Source organism: Peromyscus californicus, unplaced genomic scaffold (assembly GCF_007827085.1).
Source record: "Peromyscus californicus insignis strain IS unplaced genomic scaffold, ASM782708v3 Scaffold_9__1_contigs__length_137607984, whole genome shotgun sequence".
Classification (NCBI taxonomy): domain Eukaryota; kingdom Metazoa; phylum Chordata; class Mammalia; order Rodentia; family Cricetidae; genus Peromyscus; species Peromyscus californicus.
The window spans coordinates 121,485,627-121,508,158 of record NW_026294617.1 but is presented as its reverse complement, the minus strand read 5'-3'; positions in this window follow the sequence as shown (position 1 = coordinate 121,508,158).

The window sequence follows — 22,532 nt, the reverse complement described above, 5'->3', positions numbered from 1 at the left end:
GCTTCAGACCCTGTATAGGTGTATTGTAGACACAAAGAAGCTTGAGTCATGAGCTGCCCTTAGATCCTGGCAAATAATTGTCCATATCATTCAAGATGAGGCGGTAGGGATATGGGCTACACCAACCATGAGCACTTAGAGCACATACCTGGAAGGTCAGGCAGGATGTTGATGGTCAGTGGTAAGAGTAAGTGGATCCTGTTGCTCCAAACACCAGGCTGGGGATGAGAGGAAATCCCACCCCTTGAGGAAGGACCAGACAAAAGCAAAGTCTCAGCTTAAATGACCATAAATGGGGTCCAGAAACACAGAGATGAAGCAGAAGGCTGACACCCCAAACCTAGACAAAAGTGGGACCTTGGGCTGAAGGTACAACATAGAACTCAAAGAAACTGGGGTCCAGGGAAGGCCAGCAGTAAGAGAGTCTCCATGTTGTGTCATGACCTTGAGGTCAGGGTGACTTCTTACGTTGTGCTGGATTTTGAGAAGGAAGCAGAGTGTAGATACCGGGAGCCAGGGTGGCTCTGACTTTCAGGTAGTTCCTGATCTAACTGGAAGAACCCATATACACAAGTCTAAGGGATGGGTTTGCTGGAGAGTTGTTAATGGAAAGCTGTGCAATATTTCAAGAGTATCTGAAGATGCTGATCTCTGGTCTAGGTCTATAGTTACTTTTACAACGAAACCAATAAAGCACTCAAGTTCATTGGTGAGTGACTATACTATTTATTATAAGTAAAAACAGTAACCCAGGAAATGTGTAAAATGTCAGATTTATCCATGTCATCCCCCTTGGCCCTTGACACAACATGACTGGAGCACGTAGGCCTGTATTATTATCTGTATTCCTTATTTTGCAAACAGAAGGAAGCTCAGCAAAGCTGACTTACCCTGTTCAGTCGCATTGCCATATAGATCAGACGGACAATTCCATCTTCACTCTCCTGCTGGCACTGGCCATATGACTACACATTTCACAACTCCCACGGGGATTGTAGCTTCAGCCCTGACCTTGCGTTGGAATTGAAGGTGTGCTAGTAACTCTTTCCATTGCTTCGACAAAGTACCTAACAAAAGCAGCTTAAGGAAAGAAGGATTTATTTGGCCCACAGTTTGAGGGCACAGTCCTTAAAGAAAGGGAGGTGTGGCAAATTGAGCTGGAGGCATGTGGTTGTATTGTATCTGCAGGAAGCAGAGAGAGATGAACACTGGTGCTCAGCTCTCTTCCTCCCTGTACTCAGTTCAGGACCACAGTCAATGGGATGCTGCCACCCTTCCCTCCTCAGGTAAACCTTCACAGACACACCCAGAGGTGTGCCTCCATAGTCCTTTTAAAAGCAGTCAAGTCAACAACGAGGATTAACCATGGTAAGAGGCTTACACTTAAGAAGCATGTGAACACTGGATATGATCTGAATGACTGTCAGAGCTATTAGGAGATAAAGACACAGTAGACTTTCAGATCCAGGTGCTGTTCTACACCTTGGGGCGCACTAAATTGAAAAAAAAAAAAGGCAATTCCTTCTCTGATTGATGGCTTGCATTTGAATGAAATCCATTCTAACAATAATGCCATGATAACAGGAGTTGTAAAAGCCATCACCTGAGTGCCATGTGTTTTCTTTGGCTCTATGGAATGTTAGAGCTGGCTATAAAATAGGTCTTATTTCCCACATTTAGTAAATATGTTAATAACAATAGTTAACATAGGGAGTTCACTCATTCTAGGAAAGAGCTACTTAGAGGTTATAAGAGAGCAGGTAGGTAGGTGGCCAATGGAGACTTGAGCTCAGGTTTTTATACCCAGGGTCCTAAGCTTCTTCATCTGGTGATGAAACAAAGGCCTAGGTCTACATCTGCCTGCAGCAGTCCACCTCGACCTTCCCAGGGTGAGAAGTCAAAATTGGGTGCAGCATCCCACGACTTGAGCATTCTGTCACTTATGACCAAAGGCAACCAATGGATACTTATGTTAACCATTTCCACTGTGACAATGATGAGGCGGCACCTCTGGACTCAGTGGGATGCTCGTTCCCAAAGTTTATAACACTGCAGCAGTTTCCTGGTGTATTACAACTTCATCCATGTCCCTTTAGCCACAGGTGTGTTTCAGGAGGGAATGATGTTGGCACGTACTTGGGGAATTTGGGATGTGGACACCTGCCTTGAAGTTTCAGGTGCCACTGAGTTCAAGTCAGATCAGTTAGGAAAGGAAAAGAAGATAGGATGATGCCTTGGCTGTGATCCTCCCCACTTTGGAAGGCTCATTCTCTTCTTACTAGTGTGTTCCAAGGAAGGTCACTGGAACTGCTGTGGGTACCACTGACGTTATTATTTAGCTCATGGGAATGTAGCAAAACTCCAAGTTTACATTAAATGAACTTCCTTCAGCTCTTCAGTTCACTGTGGTGTCATCCAAGGGAGATTTTCAAGAACACCCCCTTTTCAGTTACTGGGGATTTAATGAAGCCAAGTAAAGAGGAGTCTTTAGAAGGCTTGAGTTAAGATTTCCCAACTTTTCTGTGATTGACTTGGGCAGAAAATAGAATACCGAATAATGTGTAAATGGCTTTTCCTTATAAATACATTTATCTGAAGAACTTCATTATTACATAAATTACTTCTTCAAAATTAATTTCCACTTATTTTAAAGAGATGAAACCCGTGTTTTCAATGTGCTTAGTAGAGTTCAGTGATCACATATAATAACAATGTATTAAAAGCTGCACAGAAAAGAAACCATTAAAAAAACCCATAACTCAACAGACGAAAATAATGACAGACTAGCCATTCATGCAAATTAGCTAACTCACATTTATCAAAGAAAATATTTCATAGCATTAACAACACTGTCACTTAAGAAAAATTAAACGGGGCTCAGAACCGCACATCCATTTTTACTGCTCTCATTATTCATTTGGGTGTTTCTTTCCTCCTTTTAAAACAAAAATCACAAGTTTTGAATTCAAAGTTCGGCAGAGAAAGCAGCAGATGATTTTCTGATTTTCAGTGACCCCGAGGTTAGCAGCAGTAAAGCAATGGGAACAAATCTGGCTTGAAACGTGTCCAAACCCACATCTCCAGTGTGCATGAAAGGCAGGGAGGAAGACGTGCAGCGGATATGAACATGAGTAATCTTGGAAATCGAAATATTAAACATATGTCAAAGATTATCAAATAAGCGTCCACGGGCCTCATAGAGATGTCTTTCATCTGACGAGTTCGACCTGCATCAGTGTGCACAGGCATGCCTTCTGGTCCTGCGGGCCTTGTCCGAGCTTGGCACAGGTTTTTAGATGGGTGCATACAAAGCTCCCACACATTTTTAGCGAAGTCAGGTTTCCTAAAAGACATTAATCTCTATGGCTGTCTGGACACTTTTATGCTCCACATGAAGCCATCTTCCCAGAGAGCTGCTCAGCTGGGGCAGTTCCCTTCGGTCTTTGACTTGTTCTCTGATGTCGAAGCAGCTAGAACCCACGCACAGCTCCCGTGAGGGCTTCAGAGTCGGAGCATTGTGCTCCAGATTGAGAAATTGAGTGTGTTAGCAACCAGGCACTCGTGTGAAGGCTGGCTTCACCCCTTTCTTCCATCAGACATTACCCTTGACACATTTTCCCCATCTAAACCTTGTCCTGTGGGGAAATTGAAATCATATTTTGAAAATCCAGTTTCATCTAAAAGAGTGTAATATACTACTGCTTTGCAAACTGGCCTTTAGGTAATATTATTTTATAAAAATCTCTGAGGCAACTTGACTTTTTCTTTGCCTTGGTTTTTTCCTTTGTTAATGGCTTAGAGGAAACTGATCTCCATACTTCTTGAGCTCGTGTCTAATGTGAGGAGACTGTCAGCACCAGAGCTTTGTCCAAATAAAGTTACATGCTCCAGAAAGAGCCCCTGGTGTGGTAGCTGGTATAGAGAAGCCCAATCCCGTCTCTGCATCCACTCCTCATGGGCAAATACCACAGTTTTGTACAGTGTCCTCATGATGGGCTACTGTACTGCACTGTACGGTCCTGGCAGGAACATGGGATGGGAAGGGACCACATACTACCTTTCTGCCCTCTCAGGGAGTCGGACTGAATGGATGTTCATGGACGGTGGAAGGACTTGGGCGTAACAAGACAGGGGAAGGCAAAATAAATGACTAGTTTGGCTGAACTGCTCCAGGAAACAGTAACTTGAATCAGGTCATACAGTGACTGGGGAAACAATTTGGCTCTGTCGGAGGGGGAGACAATTGAGAGCACTGTGGTGGGCAGGAAGGTCCAGATGCCAGTCCCTCCTGCTGGTCTGGAGGAGCAGACAAGGCATACTTGACGTCTCCATACCTTTCCCGTGATGCCTTCTCCTTTCTGTCTTTTACCACTCGGAGGAAGAGTCTGTAGGACGAATTGCTAAAAGGTCTTATTAATAAAAAAACCCCAGAGCCAGATTTTGGGGTAAAAACCTGAGAGATCAGAGGAATAGGAAAAGCCACAGCCAACCTCACCTTACAGACACCTCAGTCTCCAAAGAGACCTATTTCCTGTATACCCACACCTATATGCCTTTCTGTTCTGCCATTTCATTTCCTCTTTCTGCCCAGCTACATCACTTCCTCTTTCTGCCCAGCTCTGTCACTTCCTGTCTGTCTGTACAGACCTGCAGACCTCTATGGTTATTGCTGGGATTAAAGGTGTGTGTCACCATGCCTGGCTCTGTTCCCCAGTGTGGCCTTGAAACCACAGAGATCGGGGTGGATCTCTGCTTCACGAATAATAGGATAAAAGGCGTGTGCTACCATTGCCTGACCTCTATGTTTACTATAGTGGCTGGCTTTTCCCTCTGATCCTCAGATAAGCTTTATTAGGGTACACAGATAAAATACCACCACAAGAGTCGGCTCCTCTGTGACTGTTCAGCCTTTTCTTGTTCTGTGAGGTAGAGGAAGCTGACTCTTTGGTGTCATAGCATGAGTTTTCCAGCTCCATCTGCCAGAAATTCGCAGGCACTCCAGAAGACAATCTGCAAACCTCGTTCAGCAAACAGAGCTGAGGGAGACAAGGTGACTTGTATGGAAAGATCTTAAAGATGTCAGCACACACTTGGGAGGGAGATTTGCTTATCGAGTTTGTCCTAAACCAAAGCATCTGTTTTGGTTATTAAATTAAAACATCTTTGATGATAAAAAATTAATTGCCCTGTTAAGTTGTTTCTTTTAACCTTGTATAATCCCCCAGATTACATTTTGAGAATGAACCATGGGAAAAATTGTATCTTGTAATAATTTCCCTGGCTTTGCCAATATGTACCTAAAAGTACAATTTGATCTTCTCCAAACTCATGTGATCTATCTCCGTTACCCCACAATTACTATCTGTGGATGAAAACCTACTGGAATTAGTCAAGGGTTCCCAACACTGAACACACTCTTCACTTACTCGACCGAAGCTGAAGACGAGGCTCCTTTGCCATCCGAGTCACGGAGGGTGTCCTGAGCTCCAGGTTCTTCCTCCATTCCTGCAGTCACCGTTGCTCCATCTTTATCTTTAACCTACATCTCATAAGCTGAGTCGGTGAGAGGCTCGGTCCCTCCAGACCTCATCTGTCCTGCTGGGACCAAAGAGATCTGGGGCTGCAGCTGCTCTCCGAGCCTGTCTTCCTCTGGACTAAGGAAAATTTGCAAGGAAAGCCTAAATGCAAAAAGTCACATTTTAACTGCTCTATAATAATTTCCCTTTCATCCCCCCCCACCCCCACCAGCCATTTCCTTTCAGAATGTGTTGAAAACTTGGCTTTGGGTGTAAGTGACAGGGGTAGGAAAAACAAGACAGGACCTGCAGGTTTAGATGTTGGGTTATCTAAGTGAAACATGATTCTTTAGGTGATTGGGGTCGGGGACTGTCACTAACTAATGACAGTGGACTGGGGAGACAGCATGGTTGATGATGTCCTTGCTGTATGGGGATGAAGACATGAGTTTGAACACTGGAACCCCAATTAAATAAACAAAACAAAAGGCAAAAAACTGGGCACAGTGGCCCCATGTCCTCTAGCTTCCATACTCACATATACATACATGCACACATACCTGCTCACACTTATGCACATACAACACATACCACAAACCCTATGGATGGCTGCCAGACATGATGGTGGATCAGAGTTCAAATATCTGACTAATTCCTTGCCTTTATTTCAGAGTGAAATACTCTAAAAGGAAACTGTAATAGGGACATGTTCTCCTTTTCAGTGGCATTTTCACGTTTTCAGAGAACGAACTATGTCTAAATGAAAATATTTCTGAAATACTGTTGGAATGTTTCACATTCAACTGTTAATTCATCACAGCCTTGAAGTCTGTTTATATGGAGGAACTGTTTAACTAAAACAATTAATTCCTTTACCATTTCCATATTTGTATCCTTGTATTTACTGGAATCAGCTAGGACAGTAAACTGCAACTGATTGAAAAGTTAGCATGTTTATTTAAAAAATCTATTTAATCCTTTTAGAGATGGCATATGCAGAACCCATGGCAAGTAACAGGTCTACATATTTTGTTTAAGGTTGTATTCATTACTGTCATTAAAGTATTTCAAAACTGCTACTGAGGACCAGTTGAGATCAGCAGGTCTCAACAGTCTTGAGTTGGGGAGCATATTAGAGCGGTCACAGCTCAGTGCCTTTTAGAGTCCATGAATGTTAGTGATTTTTGGTCCTTCTGTCCCATTTGAGTGTGACTCTCCAGAGTGGGACTGGAAACTGTATTCATTTAAAGTGGGTGGTATTTTTGTTTTATTACCAGGGAAGCTTTAGATGAACATAGTTCATTGAGTCTTAGCTCTATGTCTCACAGATACCGGAATTATTCAAGGAGATGGTTAAGAGTGTAAAGGGCTGGGAAGTGACTCTGAAATCTTTTGGTTCCAATTCCATTTAATGCATCCACATTTTAAACAAGCTGCGTAAGCGATGCCAGAGTAAGATTGGGAATCAATGACCTGGTCTGTTCTGTGTGTCAGAAATCTCTTCCAGAACACTCTTCTTAAACATTCTAACTCAAAAGCCAGGCTATCCCATGAGGGAGGGCTCCTAATTTTAGAGATTACTTCCATTTATTGCTCCACATTTTGACTTCCTGAAACCTCTATCCTCCTGTTCCAGTGTGTCCTCTGGAGTAACAGAATAATTCTTTCACATGTGCTGCTTGCAGAGAATGCTTGGAAAATGAGAAATACGTTCCCCTGATCCTGTGTAGGGGTCTTCCCACTCTGACACTCCAATAGGAGGATCATGAGTCATTGCATTTTCATGCAAAATCTTTCCATTTCTAAGATTGCTTTTGATGGCTTCCATACTCTTAGACACTAATCATGGAATAATAGACTTGCTACCATCTTTATTAAAATGAATCAAACCCATAGTTCCTGTTGAGTACCCACGATACATGGAACTGCTTTAGAGACGAGCAGTGATACACTGAGTTGAACCAATCTTAGGACCTCAGATGGGCTCTGGGTGTGTGTAGTGAAGAGTTGAATCAATCTTAGGACCTCAGATGGGCTCTGGGTGTGTGTAGTGAAGAGTTGAACCAATCTTAGGACCTCAGATGGGCTCTGGGTGAGTGTAGTGAAGACATCTCTTCTAGTGTTGTCCACGTCCATACTGGCCTCAAAGTCATGCCCCACTGTTAGTTTTCTCTGAGTTAGACCTCCACGGAGGTCCCAGGACTCCATGAAGGCTACTGCTGTTACTATTATCATTGCTATTATTATGAACATTAGAAAAAGATAACTTTTGGATAATTTACAAAGTTCTTTCTACATGTCCAATCCTCATTGTCAACTTACATTATGATTTGGATTTGTGGATGGTGTCTAATTGGTTGAGGTGCTGTGGCAAAGTGCCTCAGGCTGGATGGCTTACGATCAACAGGAATTTGCTTCTTGTAGTTTGGACATTAAGAGTCTGAGACAAGCATTCTGGCGTGGCTGGGTTCTAGTGAGGGATATCTTCTAGAATGCAAACAGACACTTCTCTTTTTCAGTGAAGAACCCACTTTGGCTCTTTTCATGAAGACACTAATATAATCCACAAGGGGTCCAGCTTTTTGGCCTACCTATCTCCCAAAGGTCCCCTTCCTAATATAGCCACATTGGGGTGACAACTACACATTTGGATTTGGGAGGGAGCATAAGCATCTAGTCCACAAAGATAGAAAAACTGGGGCTCAGAAGAGTTTAGGGTGCTTGAAATTATGTATCTGATACACAAGCTAGTTGTGACTTCGGTGTTTTTTTTTTTTTTTTTAATTTGGCTTTTGATTCAAAATCTGAGTTATTTCCTGACTCACAATACACTAATATGCCAGGGTTGTCCTGCCTGTGTTTCAGCAAGTGAGAACAAGAGGAGCAGAGCAGTGCTTTTTTTCTTGGTTAGTTGTATGTCATCATCTTGACTCTGAATTCGAGGCTCTCAAGATGTTTATAAACCCTTAATTTATCTATTGCTATACTAGCGATCTTTCTCTTCACTTTATATAATTTGCAAATGAGTTAAATCTATATGCCCTTGCCTAAGGTGTAAAACCTTGGAACAATGGACTCGGGGTGGGGGTTAGCATGCAAAGTGTATGGGGACTTGAGTTTGGATGCTTAGCACTCGTATAAAAAGCCAGGCATGGTGGTGCATGTTTGAAATCCCAGCACTGAGGGTATAGAGTCAAGTAGATCTCTGGAGCTCATTGGTCAGCCAGTTCAGCTGAATTGGTGAGCTCCAGGTAGGTTCAGTGAGAGTCCTTGCAGCAAAAAAAAATTGACACAAATAAGGTAGAGAATGATTGAGAAAGATGCCCAATGTTGACCTCTGACCTCCACATGCATGGGTGTAACAAATTTTAAAAGGTCCTATTAATAAAAACAAAAAACAAAAAAAACCCAGAGCCATGTATTGGGGTGAAAGCTGAAAGATCAGAGAAGCAGAACAAGCCATAGCCAACCTCACCTCACCAACTCCTCAAATGATCCTGTTTCCTCAGACTGGAAGCCTCTGAGTCCTCATTCAAAAGTGTCGCTGCTGAACTGCTGCTAAAAAGCTTCTAGTTCCTCCCAACTTATATACCTCTCTGCTTCCCGACATCACTTCCGGGATTAAAGGCCTGTGTCCTTCTCAAGCAAAGACATGAGATCTCAAGTCCTGGGGTTAAAGGTGTGTGCCACCACTGCCTGGCTCTGTTTCCAGTGTGGCCTTGAACTCACAGAGATCCAGACAGAACTCTGCCTCCACTCTCTGGCCTCTATGTCTAATCTAGTGTCTGGCTCTGTCTTCTGATCCCCAGATAAATTTGATTTGTTAGAGCACAAATAAAATATCACCACACATGGGAGTATGCATCCATGTACACAGATGCCATCACACACACACACACACACACACACACACACCTAGAAAAGAACAGTGCTGAAGAGAGAACACACTGTCATATTGCTGGAAGACCTTCTCCAGGTTAGCGGTCACATGGAAATGAACTCTCCTGGGACCGTTTCTGAGCCGTCTACAAGTTTTTGTACTCACACCATCACTCTACTCACATCCCGATGTTGACATTCAATGAGATCATGTGAAAATTAGTTAAATGTGTTGCTGAAGCAGTAACACCTGTCCAGTCATCTCCCCTCAACCCTCAAAGAGAAATGGTCACCATCTAGCTTAGTAGGCCAATCTAACAGTCCTTTAAAAGATCAAATGACCTCAGTCTCTCAAAAGGGATCAATCAAGCCTCCCTTCTAACTCTTAGAAGAACTCTCATAACATTGCAAATGTATGATTTCCTTGATCACCAGGCAGGTTTGGCATCACCTGTAGCCCCGTCCCAACATGCTGGTCATTGCCCCAATCTAGCATGTACCAGCTTACCTCTAGTCATTTACTTCCTTCTTACCTTTAATACCTGCACTTCCTGCGGGCAAGGACACATTTCATTCCCCCTTGAAAAATCTCCTTTAACATCCTATGTAGTGACTGGTGCTTTTAAGAGAGTCACAGTAAATATTTGCTCTATGGATGGATGTGTGATTGAATCTATATCTGTGTGCCAAGAACCCTCCTGCATAGCTTGTCTTAAAGAACAACAGAGATCTCTCTTTGATTTTCTTTTGACTCTGGCATTTCTTGTTGAATGTATATAGGAATAATGGACAAAGCCTGATCAAGACAGTCCAGCACACCCACCTCCTGATAAAGATGAATTAATCCTTTGCCCCCTTAGAGTAGTTGTAGTTTTAAGATTAATCTTAACTCTGTTTGTAGCCTATAAAACAAAACTAATTGCAGAATTCAAAGCTTTAGAGCATTTTTAGGTAGCTTGATGGGAAAGCATCGAAATAAATACAAACATTTAGATAAAACAACCATTTTAATAGTATTAACTCTGCCAATTAATGATAATGGAAGAGCCGTCCAATTAGCTAAATCGCTAATAGTTTTATCAAGCAGAGGTTGGTAATTTAAAACAAACAAATTCCTTCTAATTTTATCCACTTGCACACCAAGATATTTAAAGGATAACAGGGGATCCAATAAAGAGTGCTTCTCAGGAAGAGCTATATTTAAGTCTCCTAATGGCTATAGCATAGAGTTACCCCAATTAGTCAGAAAACCTAAGCAGTCAGTAAATTCTTTTGAGTCTCTGCAATTTGGGGGTAAAAATAATTGAGATACAACAGAGGTGCTGCTTGTAACCATTAGTGTTATTATTGAAGTATATTTGGGAGGTGGTGAATGTTGTGAGTCAATGAGCCAATTGAGAGTATACTTGACTCATCCAGCCCAGGCATTGTATGTGTCTGTGTTCACACTAAGTTTTATACCTGAGCACTTCTGACGTGGTTTCCATGGAGGTCACTACAGAAAACCCGTTTTGGGGCAGAAAGCTCATGGGGACGTTTCCTGCTTAGTGCTACACCATCACTGTGGCTTCCCTTGTCAAACTTCCATGGAGAATTCAGGCATGCAATTGGAGAATTCAGGAAAATCCATTTAGGATGAGAATAACGCCAACATTTCTTATAATCTCTCGTCTTCCTCTCGAGAGAACAGATTTTCAAAAACATCTCTACTGATGAGGAGAGACCTGGCCAGTTAAGGACAAATGCTATATGACAGATTTGTCCAGAAGGAAGAGCAGAGTTGCATTGAAACACTTGAAGGCAGCCCAGCTTTGGGACTGGCAACAGGATGGGCTGTCATAACATTTTTCCAGACAACTCCAACAGAAAAGGGCTGAGTACAAGGTCACCTTAAATGTTTTAGAATTAAGGTTCTGGTTTAGTTAGGGCACTTGGTGGACAAGCACGAGGAACTGAGTTTGGATCTGCAGCACTCATATTGAAAGCTACTGTAGACCCAGTGCTGAGGATATGGAGACAGGCCAGTCAGTTTAATCAAATCAGTGAGTTCTGGGTTCAGCAAGAGACTTTGAAGATCATTGTCAATTTTACGGAATCTAGAACCACCTGGCAGAAGGTCCACTGGCAAGTATATTAATTGAGGCAGAAAGACCTGCCCATTTGGGGTTTCACCTTACCCAGGCGGGCATCCTGAACTGTATAAAAAGGAGAAAGTGAGCTGAGCTCTGGAATCCCTCACTCTCTGCCTTCTGTGTATTGGGATGCAATGTTGCCACCAGCTTTCAGCTCCTGGCTCATTGACTTCCCAGCCATGGTGAACTGAGAGAAGAAGCCCCTTCTCTCTTAAGTTGCTTTGGCAGGGGATTTTTTATCACAGCAGTAGGAAAAAGTAACAAAGACAGAGACTCTGTCTCAAAAAATATGATGTAATAGAGAAAATGGAAGAAGACACCTGAGGTTGACCTCTGGTTTCCTTATGCATGGGCACATACATGAACACATGCACGCACGCACACATGCCCACACATTTCAGAACTGAAGACACTGTTCATCTCATGGTAGGATACCACCAAGTGAGCTCTATGCTAAAATGGAGATGGATAAGTTTTAAAGGATGAAGGACAAGAGCAGAGCCTCATATCTGAGTGGAGCAGTGGGAAGTCGTCTTTGACTGAAGGAACTATTGCTTATTGTGCCATTTTCTATGAGCCAAGTACATGTTAATACCTTTATACCATTATTTCATTAACCTTCCCATCAGCAGAATTGGTTTTATGTAGAGAAAGGTTCCTAAAGCTTGTAGAGAGAGTAGGTGGCTTATTGCTGCTAGTCCTGCAGCCCAGACTTTTGGCTATCTTACTGCAGTGGCCTTGTTATTTCCTGGACAGTCTTCTCTCATCCTGGATCCCCAGTCTGGCACATTGTCAGTGTCGCATGGTGATGGTCTCTATGTGTTCCAGTTACAGAGAACAGACACCCGAGGATAGCCCTGTGAGGTAAATAAGGAACGAGTGGGCCCAGCTGGGCATTTGCATCAAAATGCCCTGCCAGAGTTGCCAGCTGCTCTGGCAGAGTGCCCAGGCTCTGCCCTGCAAGATGCCTTTGGTTTTCATTTTATTAACTTTGCCACACACAAATGGGCTTGAGGCTGGCCTCAGAGTCTCAGCCCTATCCCTCCCTGCTCTAGTGGGGGAGTAAAGGGACAATGTTGTAGAGGAAAAGGAAATGGACGGTGCTGATATTTTGTTATCAGGCTAATCTGTACCTGTAATCCAAGCGTTCAAGAGGCTGAGGCAGGAGGATTACCACAAGTTCAAGATCATTCTTGGCTACATATTGAGTCTCTATCTAAAAAAAAAAGAAAGAAAGAAAAAGAAAATAGAAAAGGAAAAATGAAAAGAAAACAAATACATAAACAAAAAGAATCCTTTTCACTCAGTGATTTGGACCTTTCCAAATCTATCCATGGATTCAAATCTCAACAGAGAAAGATCTTTGGATAACAGGTTTCAGTGATATGAATCATGGGGGATTTGGGTTCATCAAGAAATAAGACCAACATTAAGACTTCACTGTAGAGCAGCCTGGAGGCTGAGAGCTGTTAGAATATCCAACCACATGCTAGGTGAGCCAGGTTCAATGGGTGTTAGCATGCAATCTCAATTTCTCTCTTTATAATTCTCTACTGTTTGCTTTAGACCACTATGAATATCTTTCTACCCCTAAAACATAAAACTGCAACTGGAACGTAGTGATGAGTAGCTGTGGGTACCTCGGCTGACCTTTTAATCACCTTGAGGCTCAGATCTCATGGTGTAGGGGAAAAGTATCTTGCAGCTTAGAGATACTCAATGTGGAGGTTGCTTCCTAGCTGTGGTTCTGAATCATCTAGAGAGCATGATAGTATGGGTAGTCTCTTCCTTAGCAGGAGGAAGAATAAAGAAATAAGATCACAAGCAAGCAAAATGGGAATGTAGCAGCCGAAAGCTAGCCCTCTGCTCTTAATTCTGCCCACAGCCAGGTGTGGGAGAAAACAGGCTAGGAGTGAGTCAGGAGCCTCACTTTTTATCTCACATTGGCCACAGTGGTAGGTTACATGTCCTGGGAAACAGACTCTATGTGGAGATTGCTGTGTGAAGGTTCCCTGGGATGTGCTTTTAGCACCCATGAGATCAAAGGACAAGGGGTTGAATAGAAGAAGAAAGCACATTGGGGTATTGCTTTCATATGGGCCTTGGCAGACACCCCTGGGAACTCTGCAGCAAGGGGTTCCCTTCTTTTTTTTTTTTTTTTTTGGTTTTTCGAGACAGGGTTTCTCTGTGTAGCTTTGCGCCTTTCCTGGAACTCACTTGGTAGTCCAGGCTGGCCTCGAACTCACAGAGATCCGCCTGGCTCTGCCTCCCGAGTGCTGGGATTAAAGGCGTGCGCCACCACCGCCCGGTGGGGTTCCCTTCTTAACTGACTCAAGTTGTGGCAAAGGGGCCAGGCCTTTGAGTCATTGCATAGGTAAGTTACTACAGAAGTTTGCTCCCTCCAGAGGTATCCCAAGCAAAACCATACTTTCTGGTCTGTGAGAGAACTTCCCGCAGAGGGCCTCATTATGAACCCTCAGATGCATTGGATACAATTGGGAAAATAAATGTCTTATGGAAGGAAGTAGGGATCCATGCAGTAAACCATAGCATCTACTATTGCCATCAACCACAGCATGGATAAGGCACCTTGTTTCCTTGGCCCTTAAATAGTATTTTTTTATGAATATTTATGATGCATACTTTATACATATTGTGTTTATTACATAGAATATCATCCCTTTACTTAGAACTACTATCAGAATTCATTCAAATCTGATAAAATGCCACCTCCTCTAAGCAGTCATCCTTAACTACCATGCACAATTGATGGACTATTTTGTCTCTATTTCTGTATCAGCAAAGCATTTTATAAACCTCTCCCAGGACTTACCTCATTGTGTTAAAATTACTATAGACAAGGATCCCTGTCTTATTTATAGTTGTGTTTTTTCTTTTATTTCTTAGCACGATATTTTTGTGAATGTCACTACTGAAAAAATATTTTGTCTGATAGTAGCATAGTGACTATTTTAGTGTTTTAAAATCTAATATGCAATGTTTCTGTATTTTACTTTTTAAGCATTTCTCCTATAGATGACATTTAATTCAACATACTTTTTTTAGTATCTATGCTGATCATTGTGTTTTAACTGTAGTATTTAAGCCATTTACACTTAATATAATGACTGATATATTTGTTTTAAAAGTTAGCTATCTTATTTCAAGCTTTTTTTCTTAGTATATACTAGTTATGCATAATAATGGGTTTCATTATGGCATTTTAATACATATGTAAACTGTATTTTTATCATGTTTATCACCTACTGCTATCTCCTGTTTCCATTCTGCTGATCCCTTTCCTCTTCTCATCTAGTCTGTCTTCTACTTTCATTTGCTTATTTATTTATGTATGTATTTTATTTTTGATGATTCAATGAGTTGCATTAGGTTTGCTTACAGGATCCTGGGTGAAGGACTTTTTACAGGAGTATGGGCCCCTTACCAGTAACTACACCACTGAACAAAATCTGTCTCTCTCAGTAACCATTAAGTTCCTGTAGGTACTCATGGAGTGGTGTGGTCTTGTGGTTCCCTTCCCAGTAGCTATCATTGTTTGCTTATTGGTCCTGGGTCCTGGTGGGTTAGGGACTCAGGGGCCTGTCTATCTCTCTTGACATTGTGTTGACAGGCCTGGTCTCACACAGGTCTTGTGCACATAATTTCAATCGCTGTGGGATTAAGAGTGCAACAGTGATGCCATCCATGTTTTAAAGATGACATATTATCTCACTTTATTCCTTCCTTTAGCTCTTACATTCTTTCTACTTCATCTTTTGAAGTATTTATTGAACTTTAGATGGTGTAATAAAGAAGTCTTATTTATGCCAGAGCATTCCATAATCCCCTTATTTTCGGGTCTTTGACCAGTGATGAGTCTGCAGTTACCAAAGCAAAAATGCTTTTCTGTCAAAAGCCAATGGTAGCAATAATCTGTATATAAACACAATTATTTAGGTAGCAACTTAAGGGCCACATCATGTCCTTGTAGTAAAATGACTGTGGTAGTGACATATTTTGATCTACCAACTCTGTGCTTCTTTTTGTCCTTCTGGGCTTTTCTGGACTAGTTTCTTTTCACATTACCCTCTATTACCTCCTCCTTGTTGGTTTATTAACCATATACTCTTTTCTATTCCTTTAACAGTTACTCTAGACACTATAGAGCATTCTACCCTTTTCTTAACAAAGTCCAGTGCTAATCAATACTATTTACTCTTGTGTGGAGTGATTGAAAGGACCTCAGAATATTTTAACTGGATTTCTACTTCAACACACTGCCTCCAACTCACAGTTGGTGACATGTGGCTGCCATAGACTTAGTGCTGTGTAATTTAGAATTCTGTAGGAGTTCATGTTACAGATTTTAAAATCATCCTTATATTTACCCATGTATTTCATGTATTTAGTTCATAATCAGTCCTTCTTACATCTCTGATCTTAGCTAAAAAAATACTTCAGATTTTGTCTCTGAATGTATAAATGTTATATTTTACCTATTTTATGGAAGGATATTGTTGTGGGTATAGAATTCGACGATAGTTTGTGTTTCCATAAGAATGCTGCAGATATGTACCCACTTCCTTTAGTTTTCATTTTTGTGCTTTATAGGTCAATTGCTCCTTGAGGAAGTAAATAGTTTTCTTTAGCTGTTTGTAACATTGTAACTTTTTCTTCAGTTTTCTATAAAGTCACAATATGTCTTCTGCGACCCATACTTTCCTTCTTCCCTTCTGTTTTACTTTCTTCCTTTTCTTTGGGACACTCATAACTTTGGATAATTTTCAGTCATTTTATCCATGAGAATGTAAATATTTTCTTCCGCCATTTCTTTCTCTTTTGTTTCTACAATGGAATGTGTATTAGATTTCTCCATGAGTCCCTTGTCTCCTGTCTTCTCTGATATTTCTGTCTCTTTGTGTTGCATTACAAAGTTTGTTCCTGCTGATTTTCCTGTCCAATATTTCTTTCTTCAACTGTCTATTTGTATTAAACTCATTTAATCAAATTCTTAATTTATTATTTTTTCTTTTGGAAATGTCATTACTCTTTCCCATGCAAGTATCTTCTTGTAATTTTTAGGCTTTTCTTTGATTTAATAAACAGAATTGTCTTCAAGTTGATATTTGGTAAGTTTAAAAAGTTAAATTGTATCTGTCTCCATACTGTCTTATTGTTTTGAAGGGTTCTTGATCATGGTTCTTGCTTGGTGTTTCCCATCAATATCCTTTTCTTTGTGCATTATCTGAGAAATCACTTTAAGGAATCCTGTGGAACCCAGGATGATACTGTCTCCTGTCAGAGCACTTTAATGAGATTCTTCTAGGTGTCTGGAAAGCCACTAGTGTAGGACTGTCTTGATGTAGGCAGTTGAGGATTCCTGAGAGCTGGCTTATAGAAGCTGTCTGTGTGCCTTTCAAAGGGTGGATTACTTTCCCTTACTCTCATCTTTCAGTGAAAAAGTTGCTGGATTCTACCTTAAGCTGATTAAGTGGTCCATCTGAGTACTAACCCTTGGTGGACTGTGAGCTTTGAATCTTGTTCCCTGGGCTCCCCAAGCAAAAGCAGTTTCACAATTTTTTTTTCTTCCAGTTAGGCATATGCTCCATTAGGGAAAAAGAGATTTAAACACAGGATTTCTGTTTTCTTTCAGATTTTGAATGGGTTGTTTCTCATTCCTTGATGAGCTCTTTGGTACTTTTAGAAGGTTGAGAGTTAAGAATGTGTTTTTCTCAACTTTATGTTTTAACATTGGGAGTTTAATCTGAGATATCTAGTCTATGCTTACAGGAAGTAGGAGTCTATTTTTAGATTGTAGTCTTTAGCACAGTCTGGTAAGTCTGTATTTGCTTAGTGAGTGACTGTGTGAATGGCCATGGACGTTAGAGTCAACCTGTTCAACTTGTGTTTTCTATCTTCAAGGCCTTTTTCATTTCCTAGGTGAGGAAATCACATATACATGAAACTTGAGAAAATGACTACTTTATGTACAATGCTAAGCTTCCACATGCTATTAGTAGAAGTATAAATAGTACATACCTTTGGAGAAAATTTTGGTTGTGTTTACAATAATAAGCATGTAAATACTCTGAAGCTAAATCATTTCACACACAAAAATAACTTACCTGATGTACATCCTGCAACAACTGCCCAAGTACTCAAAATTGTGTGTGTAGGGATATTGATGGAAGCATGTTTGTGGTTCAAGAGATTGTAAATGGCCTAAATATTCACCAACAGGGGACTGATTAAGTAATTCTGATATTGTATGCAGTATTAAGTAAACCATTAAAAGAAGTGGGAGAGAGATTTTTGGATGTATGGTATGGAGTGGTTTTAATGGTATATTTAAGAGAAAATGAAATGAACAAGAAGCTTGATAGAGTCTATGATGTGCTTTACACATGCACACAAACATTCCTGCACACTTGCTTAGAAATTCAAGTGTTTCTGAAGAGCTCCCAGAGAAAGTGGGAGTGGTAGTTATATTTGAGAAGAGCTAGGACGTGGGGTGCGGGGATCAGAGAGCAATGTGTCATTGGGAATGTATGTGTGCTTTGCTGTGATATATTTTGTAGATTATAGTATGTGTTTATTTTTTAAAATTTGTTTTTATTGATGTGTCTATGTGAATATATGTCACACGTGTGGTGTGCCTAAAGAGGCCAGAAAAAGGTGTTGGAGCTAGAGTTACAAGTGGTTGTCAGCTGTCTGATGGGGGCGCTGGGAACCAAACTCTGGTCCCCTAGAAGGGCAACAACCACTCTCATTCTGTGAGCCAGCTCTCTCCAGCCCTAGGATATGTTTGATCTTACCATGTGCATGTTTTAAAGCATTATATCAAAGCATAACAAGTGTAAGAGTAGAGCATGGTGGCACTCACCTTTAATCCTAGCACTTAAGAAGAAGAGGCAGAGCCAGGCAGGTCTCTAAGAGTTTCAAGCCAGCTTGGTCTACATAGTGATTTCCAGGCAAGCTAGGGCTACACAGTGAGATTCTATCTCACGATAGATAGATAGATAGATAGATAGATAGATAGATAGATAGATAGATAAATATAGTGCAGGGAAAGTAGAACACTAAAAAGTCTGTTGTACTAGTAGTGTCCAGGTGACCTGAGCTGTAGGTTGCTTTTCTTCTTGCTTTCCTTTCCTTTTCTTTATTTAATTGATGATAATGATGGTGATGATGGTGATGATGATGGTACTGATGATGGTGATGATGATAATGGTGATGATGATGGTGATGAGGATGATGGTGATGATGGTGGTGATGATGATGATGGTGGTGATGATGATGATGATGGTGATGATGATGATGATGGCGTGTGTATGTGTGTCTTCGAATGCAAAGGTCAGAGGACACCTATCGGAGATGCTTCTCTCCTTCTCCTGTGAGTTGCAGGGATTGAACTAAGGTTGTCAGACTTGCCAGGCTTGCACTCTCCCCCGCTGAGACCTCATGTTGACCTTGGTCTTGGTTTTGCTTTTATGGAATCCTGGGACCCTTTGAGAATGCAGTGTTCTCTTCTGTGAGATGAGAACATTGACCTGGATGGTTTCCAAGGACTCTTTCAACTTTATTTTATTATTTATGTATTCCTTCGTTTTTGCAGTGCTGGAGATCAAACCCAGGGTCTCACACCTGTCAGGCGAGCTCTGTGTCTTTCAATTCTAAGTCTCTGAGTTCCGCGGATTAGCACAGGGGCACTTGTGTTGCTGCAGTCTGCTGTCAGGCAGTGTCTTTGAAGATAATTTGGCAATCAAAGCATTAGGTGGAAGCAGCGGCTGCTGAGAACGCTAACTCTAGTTTGGGTCTCTATCAAGTCCTGCTCTGTTCTTTCCCTAAGACAATAAACTGAAACCACCAGCTTGTTTGGCTTCACAGTTTGAAACTGTGGTTTTTAATATAACCTCACATTTGAAATATTTCGGTCCTGTTTTTCTTGAGCATCGGGTAGGCCTTGATTCTGACAGACTGACCGAATCTCATTACCCCCTATTTGCTGTACAACACAGGCTGATTTCCTAAGTGTTTTCACATTTTATGCTCGCATAGATCTCAGTGGCTAAAGCAGTTAATTAAATGGATTCTTCATACAATCTAATTTCCTGGTTGGTCATCTAAGTCAATGATAACAGCATCCACCTCTTGGCTGTAACTCTGAATCCTAAGGGGGGAGAAAGAGAGAATAATTATTTAAATCTGAATAGTGTTCAGACTAACTCTTGAAAAATATTTTTAATTATAAAAGTAATTCACGTTTATTTTCAAAGGTTCAAACAATAGAAGATTAACAACTGAAAAACATGTCTCTCGAGTTCCAATTTTACTGTTCAGGTGTGATTACTATTTTAGTACACACACACACATAGATACACACTCACACACACATACTCATACATACACACACACTCACACACACTCACATACACATACTCAATACACACTCGTGCACACATACATACTCACACACACTCATGCACACACACACACATACACACACACTCATACAATACACACTCATGCACACACATACACACATTCACACAATACATACTCATGCACACACATGTACACACTCATACCCACACATACACACATACACACACTCACACACACATACACACATGCACATAAACATACATACAAAACATATATATACATACACACATACACATACATACATATGCACATGCATACATACATACACATATATACACATACATAAACACACTCTCAGTTACACACTCATACATTTATTGTTCGCTTTCATAATAATGGAAATCATACTGGACATATCACTAATTTGTTCTTATGCTCAGCAATATGTTGTTTATGGGGTACACATAACTCTCCAACATTCTATAACCTGTCCAGTTACATAGATATGCCACTATTCACCTACATATTTTCTTAGCAATGATTATCTAGAGTTAGTTTCCATGCATGTGCTGTGAGAAACTGGTTTGCAATGAACTTGTATATTTGGCTCGAGGTTCTTTTTCATGAATCAGGGTTTGAGATTATATGATGCTTGCTCTAAGTCAGGTCCCATTGTAAACACTTTATAAATATTCCCATGACAGCCCTCAAGGTATAGATGTGTAAGTATTCCATTTTTTAATGATAAACTCAGAGATCTAAGTAACTTTCTTGCAGTCTCATGTTTGTAAGTGGGAAGGCCAGAGGAAGAACCCAAGTTCTCCGAGTCTAGTGTGTGTGGGTAGCTCATGCACACTGTTGCCTCATGCACCAGAAGCGCTGGAATTCTGTTAGATTCTGGTTCCAACACTTAGCCTCCACAATGTTTGTATCAGTTTAAACTTCCACAACTCTATTTTAGAACTCAACCTTTTAACCATTTCTGTATCCAATCTTTGTTCTTACTTTATTTTTGTCAATTTGGTAAGAATTAGTACCATGCTATTATTTTGATGTATAACTAATGCACTAACACTGGGACTCCACTTTTACAAAGAGCAAGGGCCACGCAGCCCCTGCAGCCCTGACACTGGTGAGCTCGCAGCTCCGCTGTGGCTCCACAGCTTTCCTTTGCCGTCAATAGCTCTTCTTTTCTTTCCTGTTGGCTAAACTCAGAGGTCAGGGGTGAGCACAGGACTTTGCCGAATTAGAGCCTTAACAGTTCTTGAGCAATCCAGGACCACAGCACAGTACACAAGGGGGTTTACTCAGACCAGTTAGGAAAAGCGAAGCAGCATTTGACACAGGGATTTGGTGGGGGGATCTAACCCAACAAGCAGGAACTCTTCTTAGGTTCAGTCAAGTTCACGTTTAGCACATTTTTCATGGGCGCCCAACAAGTACATGCTTTGCCAATGGAAGTTATTCTCAATCTCATTAGTGTTTTGTTTGCCCAAAACTCACTTCTTTGGGTACTTTCCTACTAATCGTCTACGGTTTTTCATTTCCGCTGGAGTTATCACTGGTGTTCAGTAACTGCATAGGTATGGATGAGCCAGACTTCAGCCTGTGCTCAGTTTTAATCTTTTTTTTTTTAATGTAACTTGAGAAACAATGAGATTTCATTCACAACCAAGTTTCAGGTCTTTGCTATTACAGAGGGTGAGAAATATAAACTCAATGGAGTACATTTGTCCCTTGTGGTATTTTTTGGGGAGAATATCCCTGCAGAGCCATCCTAACAGTTGTTATCACATTGTCTTTGTCTCAGTGACTTTGTAGATTTTGTTTCAGGGGACGTGATTTACCTTGTGTGCTGGCTAACTTTATGTCAACTTGACACAAGCTACAGTCATCTGAGAGGAAGAGACCCCAGTTGAGAAAACGCCTCCATACTGGGCTGTAAGCAAAGCTGTAGAGTATTTTCCTTATTAGTGATGGATGGGAGAGGGCCCAGCCCATTCTGGGTGGGGTCAACCCCGGCAGGTGGTCCTGGGTTCTATAAGAAAGCAGGCTGAGCAAGCCATGGGGAGCCAATCAGTAAGCAGCACCCCTCCATGGCCTCTATGTCAACTCCTGTCTCCAGGTTTTCACCATGTTAGAGTTCTTGTTCTGACGTCCTTCAGTGATGGACTATGGATGTGGAAGCATAAGCCAAAGAAAGCCTTTCTTCCCGTTTTGGTCATGGTATTTCGTTATAGCAACAGTAACCCAAACTAATATAGATGTCGTTATCAGGATAATGGGGTGTTGCTGTGATATGTTGATGTAGGGGGTACTGTGGAAGGACTTTGGAACTTTGGGCTAGAAGAGCCACTGACTGTTGAGAGCTCACTAGGCTGTTGTGTAGGAGCTTGGGAGATAAGAATGTTGAGAGCAGGGCAGACATGGAGGCCTGACTTGTGAAGTTTCAGAGGGAAGCAAAGATTCCACCAGGTCTTTTGTGTGAAGAATCTGTGGGTGTCTGGTTGGCTGGAGCTGCAGAATCAGCTGCGATTAATAAAAGACCAGAACACTAAAGTAAAACCTTTGCTTTACTGGGACATTGGATGCTGGTCAGCTGGGGCTGAAGAATCAGCTG